The sequence below is a fragment of the Globicephala melas genome, chromosome 7 (assembly GCF_963455315.2).
Source record: "Globicephala melas chromosome 7, mGloMel1.2, whole genome shotgun sequence".
NCBI lineage: Eukaryota > Metazoa > Chordata > Mammalia > Artiodactyla > Delphinidae > Globicephala > Globicephala melas.
This window is the reverse complement of record NC_083320.1, coordinates 1,013,672-1,030,754: the sequence shown is the minus strand read 5'-3', so window position 1 is coordinate 1,030,754 and position 17,083 is coordinate 1,013,672.

The following is a 17,083-nucleotide window of genomic DNA, read 5'->3' as shown; positions in this document are numbered from 1 at the left end:
CTCCCCAGGCTCCAAGCGGGGGCTGGCGGGGGCTCTGTGGCCTGGAAGGAACCTGAGGTTCCAGGCACTTGTTTTCTGCATCCTTCCTGGGACTCACCCTGCCCCCCACCCCATCTCTCCAGAGCATAGAACGCTGGCTCTGGGCAGAACCCCAGCACCCCAAATTCCAGGCCCTTTATCTCAACCACCAATATTCCCGGCCAAATGCCACTGCCCTTTCCCCATCCCAAGGCCTCCTCCCAGGCTGTGCCCCTCTTGGGCTCCCCGACTCCCCTTCCCAGCTTCCGGGCTGCTCCCCAGACCTTATCTGGCATCCCTCGGGGTACTACCAACCGGCCTGGTCCCTCCGGCCCAGAGGCTCCGGCCCGCCACCCCTCACTGTCCCCTCCGCTCATGCCCTGAGAACATGGGCTCCCCTCATAGCATCCTCTTGGCCTGTCCCCCGCCCCCCTCCTCCACCGCTCTAGGAGGGGCCCTAGGAGGGGCCGTCAGCCCATCCGCACTCCCGCCCCTTCTCTCCCCCGCCCGCACCGCGCCCCCCTTCACGCACACTCTCCGCCGTCCTCCCTCACTGCACTCCTGGCCTGCTGCTCTTCCACTGAGTCTGGACCCCGGAGGCCACGGCCGCCACCCTCGCTCTGAGGTCGCCCACGGTCCCCCTGGGCCACCGCCCCCCTGCGCCGTCCCGCCCCGCCCCACCTCAAGTGTCCCCGGTGTGGGCCTGGGGCGAGGCACGTGGCAGGGCCCCTTTTACCAGCCTGAGGGAGGACCCCAGCGTCCAGGTGGCTGGCCAAGAGGAGCCTGGAGTGGGGGGAGCTGCGAGCGAGGGTCGCAGGGGAGCCAGGGGGCATCCGGGCACACTCTTGAGCCAGAGGAAGGGTGGGCGTGGCTGGGGGGAGTGAGAAGGCAGGGGTGGGAGCACCTCGGAGCAGCCTCAGCAAACACCCCTCACGGCTGCCCGGCGACACAGCCCCCGGGCAGCCCGGCCCTCCACCTACTTGGCAGTGACCGCCTCTGCACACGCGGACACACACGGACACACACCCCCTCCGCAGCTGCCCGGGGCAGGAGAAATCCCACTGTGCTGCCTCCCCTTCCTGAGGCCGTGGGCAGTCCGCTCTCCCCCTCAACTTCTCGGGACACGCAGGACTTGACCCTGAGGCCGCGCACCCCCCCATCCAGCCACGCAGCTCCAGTGACCGCCCACGGCTGACGCGTCCACCCCGGCAGCCCTGCCACGTGCTCCCGGCGCCAGCGTGCGCTTCTCTGCAGCTCCGCCTCCTGCAGCTGCCCAGGACTGAGCGTTTCAACGTTGAGCTCTGACCCTGCACCCACTCCCGCCAAAACTTGACCCGTCACTTAGACCCGTCGATCGCTGCCTTGTGCCCCCCCCCCCACCGTGGCTGGTCCCCCTCCTGCCCTCGTGGCCCTGACACCCAGCACAGCCCCTGAGGGACCCAGCACCAGGCCCTCGGAGCTCCTCCCTCTGGGGCACCGAGGTCCCGGAGAGTCACCAGGCCTCGCACACCGTACTCCCTGGCCTCAGCCCACCCCCCGATGGCGGTCTCACCCCGAGCGCTGCTGCCCCAGCGACCTTGGACGTTCCCCTCCCACCAGCCTCCAGCAGGCGACCAGCAGTCCCAGCAACGCCACGACCCCCCGAGGGGGTGGGACCCACGAGGGAGGGGCGGGCAGCCTCCTCCAGGTCCAGGGTGTCGTCGGGGGCACAGGTCGGGCCCAGAGTGCAGCCTGGACACAGCCTCCCTAGCTTCCTGGGGCCCGTCTTCCTGCCGCGGGGCCTAAGCGACCAGAACTCCAAGTTCGCAGAGAGCCAAGGGGCCAGCGGCCAGCCCAGCCCACTGCGGCCGGGAGAAGGGAGGTGGGATTTCGGGGCATATCCTCACGCTCAGAGAACAGAAGCAGGCAGAGGGTCTCAGCAACATCACAGAACTTTCTGGAAAGGGAGCTTTGCTTTGCAGAAGCCCCTAGCACGGGGCCCCCCTTGCTCCACACACACTGGCAGTGCCGGGTGCCATCCGGCTCTGAGTCTGTCAAGGGGAAAGCTGACCCCAGGGACAGCCAAGAGCCCAAGCTACCCCTGTGTCTGAAATCCCGACCGGCGGCTGCCCGAGGCACTCGGGACCTGAGGGGGTGGCCATTGGCTTGGCTGTATCCCTGCTCTGGTCGGAGTCTCCGTGGACGGCAGTGTGGGAGGGGAATGGCCGGCACGAAGGAGGGGTCCCTGAGGCACAGCCTCCCAGACACTGCAGGGACCACCAAGGGCAAGGTGAGAGGTGATGGGTTCCCGTATATACTGGAGACGCAGCTGAACTTCCGCGTGAGAAAGGGACGGAGAGGACAGCGCTGGGCCCGTGGCCTGAGGGTGGCGGTGATGGGGAGATTCTTCACCACACAAGTAAAAATACACAGAGGCACAGCATCCATTAGATAGATCAATGGAGCAGAGAGGTAAGATCTAAGCTGGGACGACCAAAGCGCAACAACAGTAGAATGGAATGCCGCGTATCCTTTTAAGAAATCAGTGGCTGAAAGCATTCCCTTAAAGTCACAGGTGGCCTGCCGCTGCCACGTCATCCAGCACCACTGCAGCACCGGCCAGCGCGCCGGGGAAGGGATAGAGAGCCACAGACGCCGGGGAGGGACGGACCCAGGCATGGCCATCTCCGGAGCCCGTGGCCGACCACCCAGAGAGCTGGGGGCAAGCAGCAGCCGCGGCTGCCCGATTTCATCCGTGGTGCGGGCACAGGTCATGTGTAAGACGGACGCTGGGGCCTGCGGGTGGGTCCCCCGTGGACGGTACTGAGGCACTGCTGTGGCACCTGCGGTTCGGCTTGGCACACAGTTCCTTGTGGAGGCCGGCAGCCGTGGCCCTCCCCCACACAGCAGCTCTCCCTCCTGGAATGTGGGCCCCCCCAGGGCAGGGACCCGGTGCCCTTGTCCTCTGCGGTGTCCTGGGTGCCCAGAGCATGCTGGGCAGCGGGGACGCACTCAGTGCACGTGTTGGCCCAGAAAGGAGCGGACATCGCAGCACCCATCTGGGGGCGGGAGGGAGGGAATGAACCACGTTTGCGGGAGGGCGGTCCAGCCAGAGAGTGGAGCCAAGCGCCAGGGTGGGTGTGGCGACGCAGCGGCCAGAGGCGCGAGGGCTCTGAGGGCGTGCGGGTGGAGGGCGGAGCTACATGGCCCTGGGCCGCACACTGAAGGCGGAGCTGATCAGACTTGCTGAAGATCTGACGTGAGGTGTGAAAGAGGTTGACGGTGATGCCTTTGTAACGGAAAATATCAAACTCAACAGCAACATATTGTTGCCTAGAAAACAACATACAGAAGATGCTGTCTCCCGATCAAACTAAACACTGAAAATAATTACAAAAGTCCCAGCAACACATTCTTGAACCTAACAATTTACAATTCATCTGCGTACGGACAACAGCTAGTGCATTTCAGAGGGAACAGAACCCTGGTGGGATTGTCCCGGGGACAGTAGAGCCAGCAGCCTGGAGCACCCAGGAGCACGTGTGCCTGGGCAGCAAACAGAAGTGGACACTCGATCACCATTAATCCTGGGGGGAGAGGTTCAGCTAGGCGGCTCTCGGGTCCTGCACAAGAATGAATTCTAGTCTGATTATAAAATTACAGGTAAAACCATAGTGCAAGAAAATCGCTTGTAAAATCTGGGCACACCCTTGTATAATCTCGTCCAGGGTTGCTCCCTAAGCAGCCCAGCAAACCGGACCCTGAAGGACAGAACAGACGAAGTGAAGAAAAGAGTAGAAAATTCCACGTGGCCAAGTTCAACTGGGATAAGGCCCTTTCCACAGGAGAGGGAGAGGGGATGTGCTTTAGGAAGAGTCCTCACAAGTCGGGGAGAGCAAAGCTCTCCAGTGAAAGCAGGGCAAAAGGAAAGACAAATGTTGAATCGGAAGTGTGCTCACACTGGTACAAGCATTCCCCAGGGGACCGGACAGGGCGACAGTGCCAGAGCCCGTGACTGATGGTGCGGTGTGGGGACACGCGCGGTGACCTCCCAGAACGCAAAACCAAAGGTGTGAAGAGTTAACGCCTGTGAATTTAGACAAAGGGGAAAATAGGCCAACAGTGTGTGTGCAGCACCCTCTCACAGGTGAACGGTGAACCCAAACGCCCTTCACGGGGGCATCGGGCAGACGTGCTCGGGTTCCTGCGTGCAAGTGACAGGACCACGCGGTGCTCTAGGAAGGCAGGTTAAAGTCGCAAAGTTCACCTTTGTTTCAATTAACGTAAATGGATGGAGTGCATGATAAAGTACATGTGTGCACGGGGTGCTTGAGGACATACACGCATGTACACATGCGTGCACAGATGAAAGTCTAAACACGTTCAGCACAGTTATACTTGAGTAGGCTCGGATGCTTTACGCTGAGTTCATCGTGCATAACCAGAATAAAACAAACTTCATCCGAGGAAAATGATGCTGCAGGCGAGCATTTAGTAGCATAGAGAGATGTTCGTGGCCTAGTTTAGAACACGATCGTGCTCCCACTTCAGATACGCATGTGCGTCTGTGCTGTGTGTGTGCTGTCTGCAGACACACAGATGAAGTTGGAAGGACACACAGCGCAGTGCCGACCATGGTAACTTCCGGGTGTCGGGAATAGTCGTCGTTCGCTATTTCTTACTCTCGTGCACCCACCCATGTTCTCTAACTTTTCAAGAGTCCTTGTTAGGACGTTTTCCTCTAGCGGATGCAGTGGGAGGCGGCCACACCCCCACCCCTCCCCTCCCCAGGAAGGCCCTCCACTGCCATGTTATGTGTCCCCCCGGGGGGCCTGCAGCCACAACTCGCTGAGGCTGCTACAAAGGCCCAGCCCCCAGCCTCCATGGAGAGCCCCTCTGAAAAGCCAGCCCAGCTCCAGAGCGACACACGAGGTCATTTCTCACTCTGCCCACAGGCCTTCCTCTCCCCTTACAGGAGCATCAGTCGGGACGGCCCCCAGCACACCTCCCACATAGGGAGCCCCGTCTCCCACAAGAGGCTAGGAAAGTCAAGCAAAACCACCACGGCTGCAGATGCCGCCTTGACCAGCAAAAAGCCTGCCTGGTTGGGGTCCTCACCTGCGGGGCTCCAGCCCCGACTCCCTGCCCACTGCCATGCCCCGCCCTGCCCCACTCCCCACGGTTCTGCTCTCAGCAGCGAGCCCCCTCCCGCCACCTCCTCCCTGGAAACACCAGCACCTTCTTGCCCTCACTCCTCACCACGCCCTCCCCCACCCCCTTCCCCCCACCCCCTCCACGAGAGCAGACGCACCCCCCAGGGGCCCACCCTCCTCACTCTGTGCTCCTGGCTCACGGTCGCCCTCTAGTTCCTCCTCCGTCTCAGTCCACACCCAGCAGCCCCCCTAGAACACCCCTGGCAAAGCAGACACTCAGTAAACGCACGAGGAAGAAGTGAACGCGCTAGACACCAGCGGACAGCCTGGAGCCCGTGGGCAGAAACGTGAGACACCCAGCCCATCCCTTCTGAGCCCAGATGGAGAGCAGGGCTGTGGGTCCCCCATCCCAGCGATAATCTCTAGAGCGCGCTGCAGCCGCACCCTCCGGCCCTCCTGACAGACGGCCCAGGCCCACGGGCCCAGTGAGCTCGCCAGCACAGACGGGGAGCCCCTGGCCCAGGTAGGGGCAGAGAGGGTTAAAAACACCCCCAGGAGCTGCCGCTTTATTGGGGGTCAGGAGGGAGACCTTGCTACGCACAGCCCTACAGGCGCAGACCCCCCGCCCTCGATTCCTCGGGGCCAGGAGCCCAGAAGCGACCCCAAGGGGCAGCTGCCAGCAGGTGAGAACAGGCAGCCCGGCCCTCCCAGAGGGAGCAGCCTGGGCACCAGGTGCGGCTCCGCCACTGAGATCCTTCCACCCTCCAGTCCTGTGCGGCAAGGCAGTCCTTCCGGTGGGCCCCTGCACAAGGAACCGGCAGGGAGGAGGAAAAGGTGAGGGGCCTGGGCCGTCCCCCGGGGGCCTGCACGCCCTCGAGGGCCGGCGGCTGCTGCTCCCAGAGCAGGCCCTGAGAAAGTACAGGCAACACCTGCCCCCCTCCCTGGCCCCCAGCAGGCCTGGGCCTCCTGGCCACGTCCCAGGGGACAGTCTGCACACAGCTCTGCTCGCCACCCACCTCACCGGGAGCACAGGGCCAGCAGAGAGTCACTACCCACGCACCCTCAGCTCCCCTCGCAGCCCACCAGAGGGGGGTGGGGAGGGTGGGAGAGGAGGGTGCTTCTAGAAGCAGACTCCTGCTGCGACAGACACCCGGGAGAGCGGGTTAGGAGAAAACTTCCAGAAGCAGCCCCAAGGCCAAGTGCCCTGCAGTCCGGGGAAGCCATTGTCTACCAGGGCCTTCCGGTGTCAGCAGAGCCCCCAGGTGTCCAGCGGAGCCCCCGGTGTCACGTCACACCTCCAGGGAGCCACGGGCACACTGAGCGTGGCGTCGCCACCTTACACGGGGACAGTGCCCTCCCTGTCCCCGCACAGACCCATCTGGGAATTCTGCAGAGTGGCTTGAATTTGAGCAATTTCAGAGAATGATGGGGGATACTTGCCCGGCCACCCTGCAGGCCGGTGCCTGTGTCCTGGGAGCAGCCCGGCCCGACACCTGGACTCACCGATGGCCATCGGCGAGTGGCAATCCTTGCGGAAGTCGGTCCAGGTTTTGGTCTTGCAGTATTTGCTGCAGGTCAGGATCCCGTAGCAGCGGGTGCAGGGTGCGAGGCGCACCCCAGTGGAGCGGCCACACTCGTAGCAGAACTTGAAGAAGGGAACGCTGCAGGGGAGCCACGTGGGCCGTCGGGAGGCACCCGTCACCTGTGCCCGAGGCCCTGAGCCCCAGCGTGGGACGGCGTGGGAGTAGGGAGGAGGCTGCGGTGGGGGGAGCAGACTCCTAGCGGCGCGCCTCGGGAGTGGGCCTGGCACCTGCCCCAGGGGAACAGTGAGTCCGGTGGGTGTGCCTCCCCCGCGCCCCACCCCAGCCCCGTCCTCCAGGGTTTAGTGGGCGGGCGCCGTCCAGGATGCCCACCGCCCGCAGCAGGGCCAGGCCACTCGAGAGCCGTGCTGTCTGGGGCAGCGCAGGTTGGGACCGGCCTGGCAGCACACCCAGCCCACCGCCACCCTCAGCCACTCACTGCTCGTCCAAGCCCAGGCCCTCGGGCAGGCGGTGCCCTTCCGCTTCAGCCGGCGACAGGGGGCCGGCTCTGTTGCACCGAGAGACCGCATTAGCCCCCACGGGCCCTCCTGGTCACGCACGACGCCACACGCGGAGGGGGCTCTGAGCTGCCCACCTCGCCCACCCTCCCATGGTGGGCCCAGCCCTGGCTGTGCGGCAAGGCAGGCAGGCAGGCGCCCCAAGCCTTGGACAGCCCCCAAGCAGGTCTGAGGGCGCAGAGTGGGGCTCGGTGTTGGCGGCATCGCTCTGCTCCTGCATCCGGGCCCTCAGACCTGCAGCCTCCAGCCCCGGCTCTGTGTCCGCTCACCACGCCTTGAAAGGCCACCGGGCAGCATCAGGTTCTCTCCGGCCTTGCCTGGCGGCTCACACCCCTCTCTGGAGGGGAGACTCTCGGCTCTGCTCTCTGGCCACTGGTGGCAGGAGGCACAGTGGGCTGGGGGACAGGAGGGCAGCGAGCCCCCGACAATCATCAGAGGCTCAACCATGTCCCTCCACCTTCCTGCCCTTAAGCAACGCACAGTCCTCCCAAGAAAGGTCGCCCATCCTCCACTTCGCCAGCACCCCTGAAGATGCAGGAACTTCACAGAGAAACACCTGCTGGCGAGTAGAGTAGAGAAGGTGGGAGCCCCTCATCCCCCCGTCAACCGCCGCGCCCACCAGCACCCAGAGCCACTCCCCATGCTGCTCTGGGGACTAGGACGTGGGTCAGGAAGGCAGCTGTGTGACGAAGTGTGCAGGGCCAAAGCCACCGTCCTGAAGACCACATGGCATCAGGGCGACGCTTCTGGGAGGGCTGACAATAAAGCAGAACTTAAAAGTGGGTCTGATGGCTTCTCGGTGTCACACATCACCTCTTTAAAAGGAAACGGAAGTGACAAGAGGGCATGTCTGTTAGAATGCTGGGACTCTTTTGTGAACAGCTCTGTTGAGACCTAATTCATATTCCATCCAATACCCCCATTTAAATATTCACAATCCAATGGCTTTTAGTACATTCACAGCCGTGCAACCATCACCACAATCAATTTTAGAACATTTTCATCCTCCAAAACGGTTCCCAGCCCGACAGCTTTTATGCCCGATTCCCCTACCCCTCCATCTCTAAGCAGCCACTCATTTACTTTGTCTCTGTGTATTTTCCTGTCTGGACATTTCATATAAATGGAATCATATAATATGCGGTCTTTCACGACTAGATTATTTTGCTTACTATAATGTTTTCAAGTTCATCCATGTTGTAGCGTGTCTCAGTACTACATTCCTTTTTATGGATGAATAATACTCCATGGTATGGTAGACCACAATTTGTTTATCCATTCATCAACTGATGGATACTTGGGTGGTTTCCATTCTTTGGCTTTTATGGATCATGCTGCTATAAATCTCTGTGTGGACATATGTTTTCATGTCTCTTGAGTATATGCCTAGGAGTGGAATTGCTGGGTCTTATGGTAACTCCATGTTTAACATTAGAGGAGCTGCCAACTGTTGTCCACAGCAGCTGCGCCATTTTGCATTCCCACCAGCAGCGCACGAGGTTTCCACCGTCTCCACATCCTCACCGACACTTACTGACTTCGACTATAGCCATACTAGCGATTGTGAAGTGATCTCTCTCATCTCCCTGATGGCTAATGATGTTGCGCATCCTTTCACGTGCTTATTCGCCATTTGTGTATCTTTCTTAGTAGAAATTTCTATTCATACGCTTTGTCCATTTCTTAATTTGGTTGTTTGTCTTTATTATTAAGTCGTAAGATTTTAAAATTTATCCTAAATACATACAAGTCCCTTACAAGATATATGATTTTCAAAACATCTCCCATACTGTGGGTTATGTTTCATTTTCTTCATAGAATCCTTTAAAGCATAAAAGTTTTTAATTTTGATTTTTTTCTTTCCTTGCTTATATCTAGGAATCCATTGACAAATCCAAGGATATGAAGATTTATCCCTGTATTTTCTTCTCAAAGTTTTATAGTTTAAGCTCTTACATTTAGCTCTTCAATCCAAATTGAATTAATTTTTCTATGTGGTGTGAGGTCGGGTCAAATTTCGCTCTTTTGTGTGTGATCACCAGTAGTCCCAGCACCGTTTGTTGAAAACACTGTTCTTACTCTCATTAAAAATTCTTCGCACCGTCGTTGAAAATCAGTTGACATAGACACATGGGTTTATTTCTGGGATCTATTCTACTCCATTGTTTCTATATGTCTACCTTTAGGCCAGTGTCATGCTATCTTGATTACCGTTGTTTTGCAGTAAGTTTGAAATTGGAAAATCAGAGTCCTTCAGCTTTGTTCTTTTTCAAGATGGTTATGGCTATCCTGGGACCCCTGCAATTCCATATGAATTTTAAAATCAGTCTCGATTTGTACAAAGAAGTCAGTTGAGATTCTGATAGGGAGATGTCTTTCCACTTATTGAGGCCTCCTCTAATTTCTTTAACAATGTTTTGAGGTTTCCAGAGTATAAATTTTACACTGGTCTTGTTAAATGCATTAATAAGCATTTTATTCTTATTGATGCCATAGTAAATGGAATTGTTTTTGAAATTTCACTTTTGGTTTGTTCACTGCAACTGTATAGAAATACTATTGATTTTTGTATGTTGATCTTATATCCTGCAATCTTACTGAATGTATTTATTATTTTTAATAGTGTAATAGTTTTATTTTTAGATTAATATATTTTTATACTTAGTCAAAATAGTTTAATACTAGTTTGTTCGTTTTAAAGTGGTTTCCTAAGATTTTCAGTCTGTAAGATGATATCTGCAAATAGAGTTTAACTTTTTCCTTTCCAACCTGAATGCCTCTTATTTATTTTTCTTGCCTAATTACACTGGCTAACAACTCCAATATAATACTATATAGAAATGGTGAGAGAAGACATTCTTGTCTTCTTCCTGATCTTAGGGAGAAAGTATCTAGTCTTTCATCATTGAGTTTGATGTTAGCTACGGGGTTTTTTGCAGGTGCCCCTTACTGGGTTAAGGAAAGGCCCTTCTATTCTTTGTTGTGTGTTTTTATCATGAAAGGCTGTTGGATTTTTTACATCAAATGTTTTTTCTACATCAATTGAAATAGTTTTTTCTTTCATTTCTAATAATATAGTGTATTACATTTATTATTTTGTTGTTTAACCACCCTTGCATTTCTGGAGTAAATCCCACTTGGTCATGTCAGATATTCAATAGTTCTTTTGACATGATGCTGAATTTCGTTTGCTAGTATTTTGTTGAAGCTTTTTGCATTTATATTCATAAAGGATATTTGTCTGTAGTTTTCTCATAATGTCATTGTCCGGCTTTGGAATCAAAGTAATGCTGGCTTCATAAAATAAGTTAGGAAGTGTCCCCTTTAATTTTTGAAAGAATTTGAAAAGGATTGGTGTTAATTCTGCTTTAAATGTTTGGTATAATTTACCAGCCATCTGTGCCTGGGCTTTTCTTTGTTGGGAGTTTTTTTTAATCCTTTTCAATCTTTTTAGTTGTTATAAGTCTGTGTAGATTTTTTATTTCCTCTTTAATCAGTTGTGGTAGATCATGTGTTTTCAGCAATTTGTCCATTTCATCTCAGTGATCCAATTTTTGTCATAAAATTGTTCACAGTGTTCTCTCATAATCCTTTTCATTTCTATTAGTTTGGTAGTAATGTCCCCTCTTTTACTTCTGATTTTAGTAATTTGGGTCTTCACTTTTTCCTGGTCAGTGCAGCCAGATATGTCAGTTTTGCTGATTTTTTTCAGTGAACCACCTTTTGAATTTATTGATTTTCTGTTCTCTGTCTCATGAATGTTTGCTCTAACAGACACACGTTTATCTGGCTACTAACGAGCTTACTTTAGGTTAGTGTGCTCTTCTTCCACCAATGTTTTAAGGAGGAAGGTTAGGTTACTGATTGAGACTTTTTTTCTTTTTAACATAGGCATTTACAGCTATAAACTTCCCTATAAGCATGGCTTTAGCTGCATTCCATAAGTTTTGGTAAGTTGTGTCTTCTTGGGCATTCATATCAAAGCATTTTCTAATTTCCCTTTTGATTTCTTCTTTGACCCCCTGGTTATTTAGGAGTGTGTTGTTTTATGTGATTTCCCCAAACTTCTTTCTGTTACTCATTTCTAATTTCATTCCACTGTGGCCAGAGTACATAATTTGTATTATTTCTATCCCTACAAATTTATTAAGAGTTTTGTGGGTTTATGACCTAGCAGCAGCAGACTCACAGGTACAGAGAACAAACTAGTGGTTACCAGTGGGTAGAGGGGGCTGGGGCAATATAGGGGTAGGGGACCAAAAAAAGGGTTATGGTGGGATTATATGAAATCACGTGTGTGAAACTTCTGAAAATTGTAAAGCACTATGGAATTTAAAAAATCATTCGATTTTAAATGTTTTTAAAAAGAAAAGAAAAAATGTTATAAATAATCCATGAAAAAAATTTTTTTCTAGGTGTGTTTTCCAGATCTGCTATTGAAAAGGCCTAAAAATAATAACCAACCAATGCAGTAGTGATGAGCACACAGATCGTGGTTTCTAACTATCACGTCCCACTGAAGGAGCCAGGCTCAACGTGTAAGCAGTCGACCCCGGGTGCAGGGCAGGAAGTGTCTGAATGAGCCCGGAACTCCTTGCAGAGCAGGGGGCAAGAAAGCTACCAAAGCATGCTGGTGTTGAGTCAGAATTGCAAGAACTAAACTAAAGAGGCTCTCCCTGACCACAGACAGGCCCTGGGCATCAAAAAGCATAATGACTGCAATGGACAGAAACATGTCATACATATTAACATCCAGGAGTTGACAAAGATACTAAAAAAAACCTAACCCCCACTCACCACCATTGAAATCTGTTAGGAAATCAATGTATTATTCTGAAATAAAGAAAGGGGAAAGATCATGTTATCTTGCCTTTCTTGGACAAACTACCTCAAGGTCACCGAAGAGTTGATGAAGGATTTTTTTTTTTTTTAAAGCAAAGAGGGGTATTTATTGGTTCACATAACTGAAAAGTCCAGGGGATATACTAGCTTCAGGCATGGCTGGATCCAGGGGCACAAACCTTGTCATCAGGACCCAAGTCTCTCCATCATTTGGCTCTGCTTTCCTCTGTACTGGCTTCATTCTTTGAGTGGTTCATTAGATATGGTTTGAGCTTTTCATCCTACAGAGCTAGGCAAACTTAGCAGAGCTTCTGAGCTTCTCCTCCACAGTTCACTAAACCTCTCAGGGTTGGGTATCACTGGACCAACTTGAATTACATGACCATTCCTGAACCAATCACTATGGTCAAGGAGATGGACTGTGCTGATTGATCTGGTCACTGGTAAGACCAGATATTGAAAAAGTTTCATCTCTGCTTATAAAGTTGAATGGTAACAGCTGGCATTGGTTCCTTCCTTGACAATAAATGTATCTGGAAAAAATCACGAGGAGCAAGTTTGTCTTCTACTCAGGAGGCCTGTAATCCATCTGAATGTAATAATCACGTCCAATAGCATATTCTGGGTGATACTATACAGTTCCAATGTAAGTAAACTCAGTGGTCATGAGTTTGAGAGCCCAACTGTCTTGCTGACAGGAAGCAGGACAACCAGCCTCCCACTGGCAAATGGTTCTGTGATACTCATCAAGTCAGGGGTAAATTTTAAGTTCACTGGAAAAGTTCTCTTATGTTCCTTTAAGGCTTTTGCCAAGTTGAACTGGTACATTTCTGTGAGTACTGGCAAATCAGATTCATCTCTGTATTACTGTAGAAGAGGGGAATGGACAGTGATTTCAATCTGCTCTACTCCTTCAGATCTGGTGGAAAGAGTTCCAAGTGCTGAAGATGATCTAATATATATAGGCATAGAGGCTTACTCGGCAGTTAAAAAAAAAAAAAAAAAAAGCTGCTGGTCAAGGAGTGTACAGCACAGTCCTTCGTGTTGTGAACATTAAGTCCTGGTGGGTGAGGTGCGGACTGCTTCTGTTCAGAACCCCTTGGTGGAACCGGGTATAAGAAAGACCGAGATCAGCTGTAGTCTTCTCAAGACAGCCAGTCTGATTGCAGCCATGTCAAAAAAGCAGGCAAGGGCTGAGTCAGGTAAACAGGCAAGTAGGTAAGGTACTTTCAGCAGGGCCAGCCATGTCAATAGGCAGCCCATGAGCTAGAACGGGCAGTTTAATATCAGAGCTCTGTACATTAGTTTCAACCCTGAGTACTCCAGGGTTAGTCCACAGGGTTTATGGATTAACTGGATCTTAAAGGGCCAGTCAGGTACAGCAACTTTCATTTTCCTGCTCATCTGCCCAAGAACCTTCAGCGCAGGAGAAGGCTATCTCCTTAATCCAGACTTGCGGCTCTGTTTAGAAGCCCATTCTATATCTGGGAGCGATAGGGTTGGGAGAGAAAGGTTGGCCCTACTTTCTTTGGTAATCAAGTCTCCATCTTCTGTAACTCAGCCCAACTCTGAGAATCATCTCATCAACGAGTGAAGGCCTCAGACTGGTTGAATGGTACTGCTGAAAGATGAGATCTGAGGCGTGGAGATAGTAAGATACTAGGTTGGAAGTTTAGGCTTTTTCCACCATCAATTCTTATACACAGTGTACTTCACACTCTTGAACAGACGATCGTCTTTACCTTTCGTCCCTCATTTTGACAGGATTACAGGGAATGACTGCCAGTATAGATCAAGGTCTCTATCGGTCAAGTATAGGAGAAAAAGAAAATCGAGCTGACATTTTGAAGGCAGTAGAAGAACTGAGCTTGTAGATAACTTCTTCATTACAAATAACAGTTGTATATACAAGCAGGCTAGTCATCAGATTTTATTTGTTGAGGGTGAGCAGTACAGAGTAACCAGACTTAGGCCTTGTTTGATGATTTATAGACTGATTTATACAGTCATAGAATCACAATTAGCCTAGAAGATAAGAGACGAAGACGTAAAGAAGCATTTCCGACATTTAACCAGCGCATTCATTGAAGCAGCTGAGGTCAGCTGGTCCTCAAGTCGACCCTGAAGTAAGGCAACGTGGCTTTTCCCGTGGCACAAATCGAAGTCTGCGTGATCTGGTCTGGGGGTCGTGAGTCAGATCCCTTCTGCACAGGTAAGCTGCCTGCATGCCTGAGAGTATTGCATGACCAGGAATGAAGTCAGCCACCCTGATTCACAGCACTGAGACAGATGAAATTCCATGGCAACATCCACAAGGACAGGGCACTGCGGTCTTGTGACATTAGGAAGCACCAGCAGGAAGCTCGTGAGTACTGATAAAATGTTTAGCTGCAGGCTTTGTAGATTTCAAGTCAGTCTCCATTTCCAGCAAAAAGGCAGATGATACGCAATGTGAGATGCCCACCAAGTAAGCTACCACGGCCTGGTCAAAAGGCCTACCTCCAAACATCATTAACACCAACAGTTAATGGTACCAGACATCAAAAGATCCATCTTAAAATCTCTCATTGGCTGGAAGAAAATGTTCGAAATGGCCACATTTTAAATCACACACACGAGAAAGGATGTTCAGAGATTGTCTCTTGTGGTTCAGGTATTACATGTAGGTAGAGCTGAGTATTCATAATTTTGGAGAATAGGCAGATATGCCAGTGATGGAGGAAATGTTTTAGCGATTTTTCAACCGTTATTAGCTCATTCACCCTGGAAACAGCAGTTAAACTGAATAAAAACCAAGAAGTGTAACTGCCACTGGTGGAGTGATAGTGACATAGTTTGAGAAGATGAATAATGACCTGGTACCCTTTCAGGTAATGTTGCCAGTCTTTGAATTCTGCTTTCATAGTTTATGGTTAACCCTTGCACACGAAGTAGAGTACCATGGCTGAGGACGGGAGGTCCAATGTACAGTTGGTCTAATATGGCTTCAATGAGACATCAGCATCAACGTCAGCTCCAATACCTGGTGATTCACGTATCCAAGAAGGATCAAGACTTCAAGGTCATGTGTTTCAAGCACCACTAGAGCCTCTGGTGTTTGTGAAAGAAGCTGGGTAAGGGGGTTTGTCAGTGTAGAGTATGGATGAATTGCTCTCTGGCTATATCAAATCCAGGAATCACTGGCAGTCCATCTGTGGGTAGAGGGCTATTACTCTAGGTCCATTTGATACCACCTCTTCAGCCCATATGACTACTCTGGGGGGCAAAGGTATGCCCATCTTCCTGCACTTTTCTGAGTTTGCCCATGGTAACTATTCCTAAGAATGTTCAGCATCAACTGAACATGGACGGTGCTGGGTACAGGTACAGGACAGAATGCCATTCAGGTCGAACATACTGTTGTCTAGGGCAGTGGTTTTCAAACTGTGTTCTGAAGAATTCTAGTTGCTGTAAAGAAGTCTCCTTAGATGTCACCATGGTGGTAAAGTAAGATGCTTGTGGCAGGTTGTAGGCCCCCACTTCTGCTTCCTCCAGAGCAGCTTCCCTTTTACTCTGGGCTTCCATAAAGTTTTCACTCGAAGGGCTTCATGGCCACAAAGACTTTGGAAAACCCACGATCTAATTTGTTTAACAACAAAAATAAGTTGTTCACAAAGTGCTGGATGTATCAAGAGGCGTTTTCTGGAATCTGATTGGAGCTTTGTGAGATGCTGTTAGGTAAACGGATTCCTTGGTAGAATTTCTTCCATTTGTGTGAAAAGTTCTGGTTCCTGAGTAATCGCAAAGAAGATGCTGGGAGTTCACTGTGCCCTTGTTTTAATCCCAGTGGGTCAGAACATCTGCTTACTCATTCAGCAGGCTACTACAGATCTGACACGGAAAAAGAATGGGGTGCAGGTTAGATATTTCCTGAATTTCAGTCTTTTAAGATAGTGGGGCATGGTCCGATGTGGTTCTCAGAAAGACGTTGCCATTCTTCAGACAGTGCTGACAACTAAATATCCCCTGGTCCAAATGTATTATGTGTCTCTGAAGGCTTTAACTGAAGAAACGAAACGCACACTCATGGAAGAAATGGAGCCTTTGTTGTGGTAAAACAGCTTCAGCTATTTGGCTTGAGGAGTTGACTTCCCTACAAAGGGCTGTGCTGAATCCGGGTAGAACAGCACGGGAGTGGAGGTGAAGGCCACATCCTGATGCTTCGCTGGATGCCTCCTGGGTCACGTGGTCCACTGGAATGACGCCTTCTTCAGTAGTAAGGTGGCAGAATCACCATGGGCGAAAGTCCAGGGGCCACATCTGCAGGCGGAGTTCACTTTGGGCGGAGCATCGCCAGTCTGCACTGAGCGTCTGGCGAAAACTCAGGTCTCCGAATTCCCAGTAACAGCGCTGGTGGCAGTGCTCGCTGTCATTGTCTCTTTTCTCAGAGCAAGGACAACAGTCCCCAAATTCAAATATAAAAAAATCCAGCTCCCAAGTTCCCGTCACACTTTGATAATCTCTTCCAGGTCCCTGATCCAGTTCTTGAAAATCTGGAAATCTGGAGTCCACGCCGTGACTACACTGAAGGACATCTGTTCCAGCGAGAGCAGAGCGCTGTAGTGAAACCCTGTCAACCTCCTATCCTGGACAGCTCATGTTTTGTCACAGAACTTCAAGCTTTGAGTTCCAGTTGCTTTTTTCCTCCTTTCTCCTGAGGAAAGCATCTTATCAACACAGTCTTAAGATTCTTCTGAGGTACATCCAGATTTAATTACAAAAGAGCTAAAAGACCAACACATTTTTCTCCAAAACAGTCACTTCTCTGGAACCGAAATCCTTTGTCTCCGCCCTCTAGGTAAAGAGAACAGTCAATGGATTTTTTCCAGATGTTTGTATGAAAGAGCAGAACCGGCTAATACCTAAACAGACAAAACACTTACGTGGCTTTGTGCCTGCTTGCTTAGATCGGTACCACTGGTAGCACCACTCCACAAACTGAAGAAAATGTTTG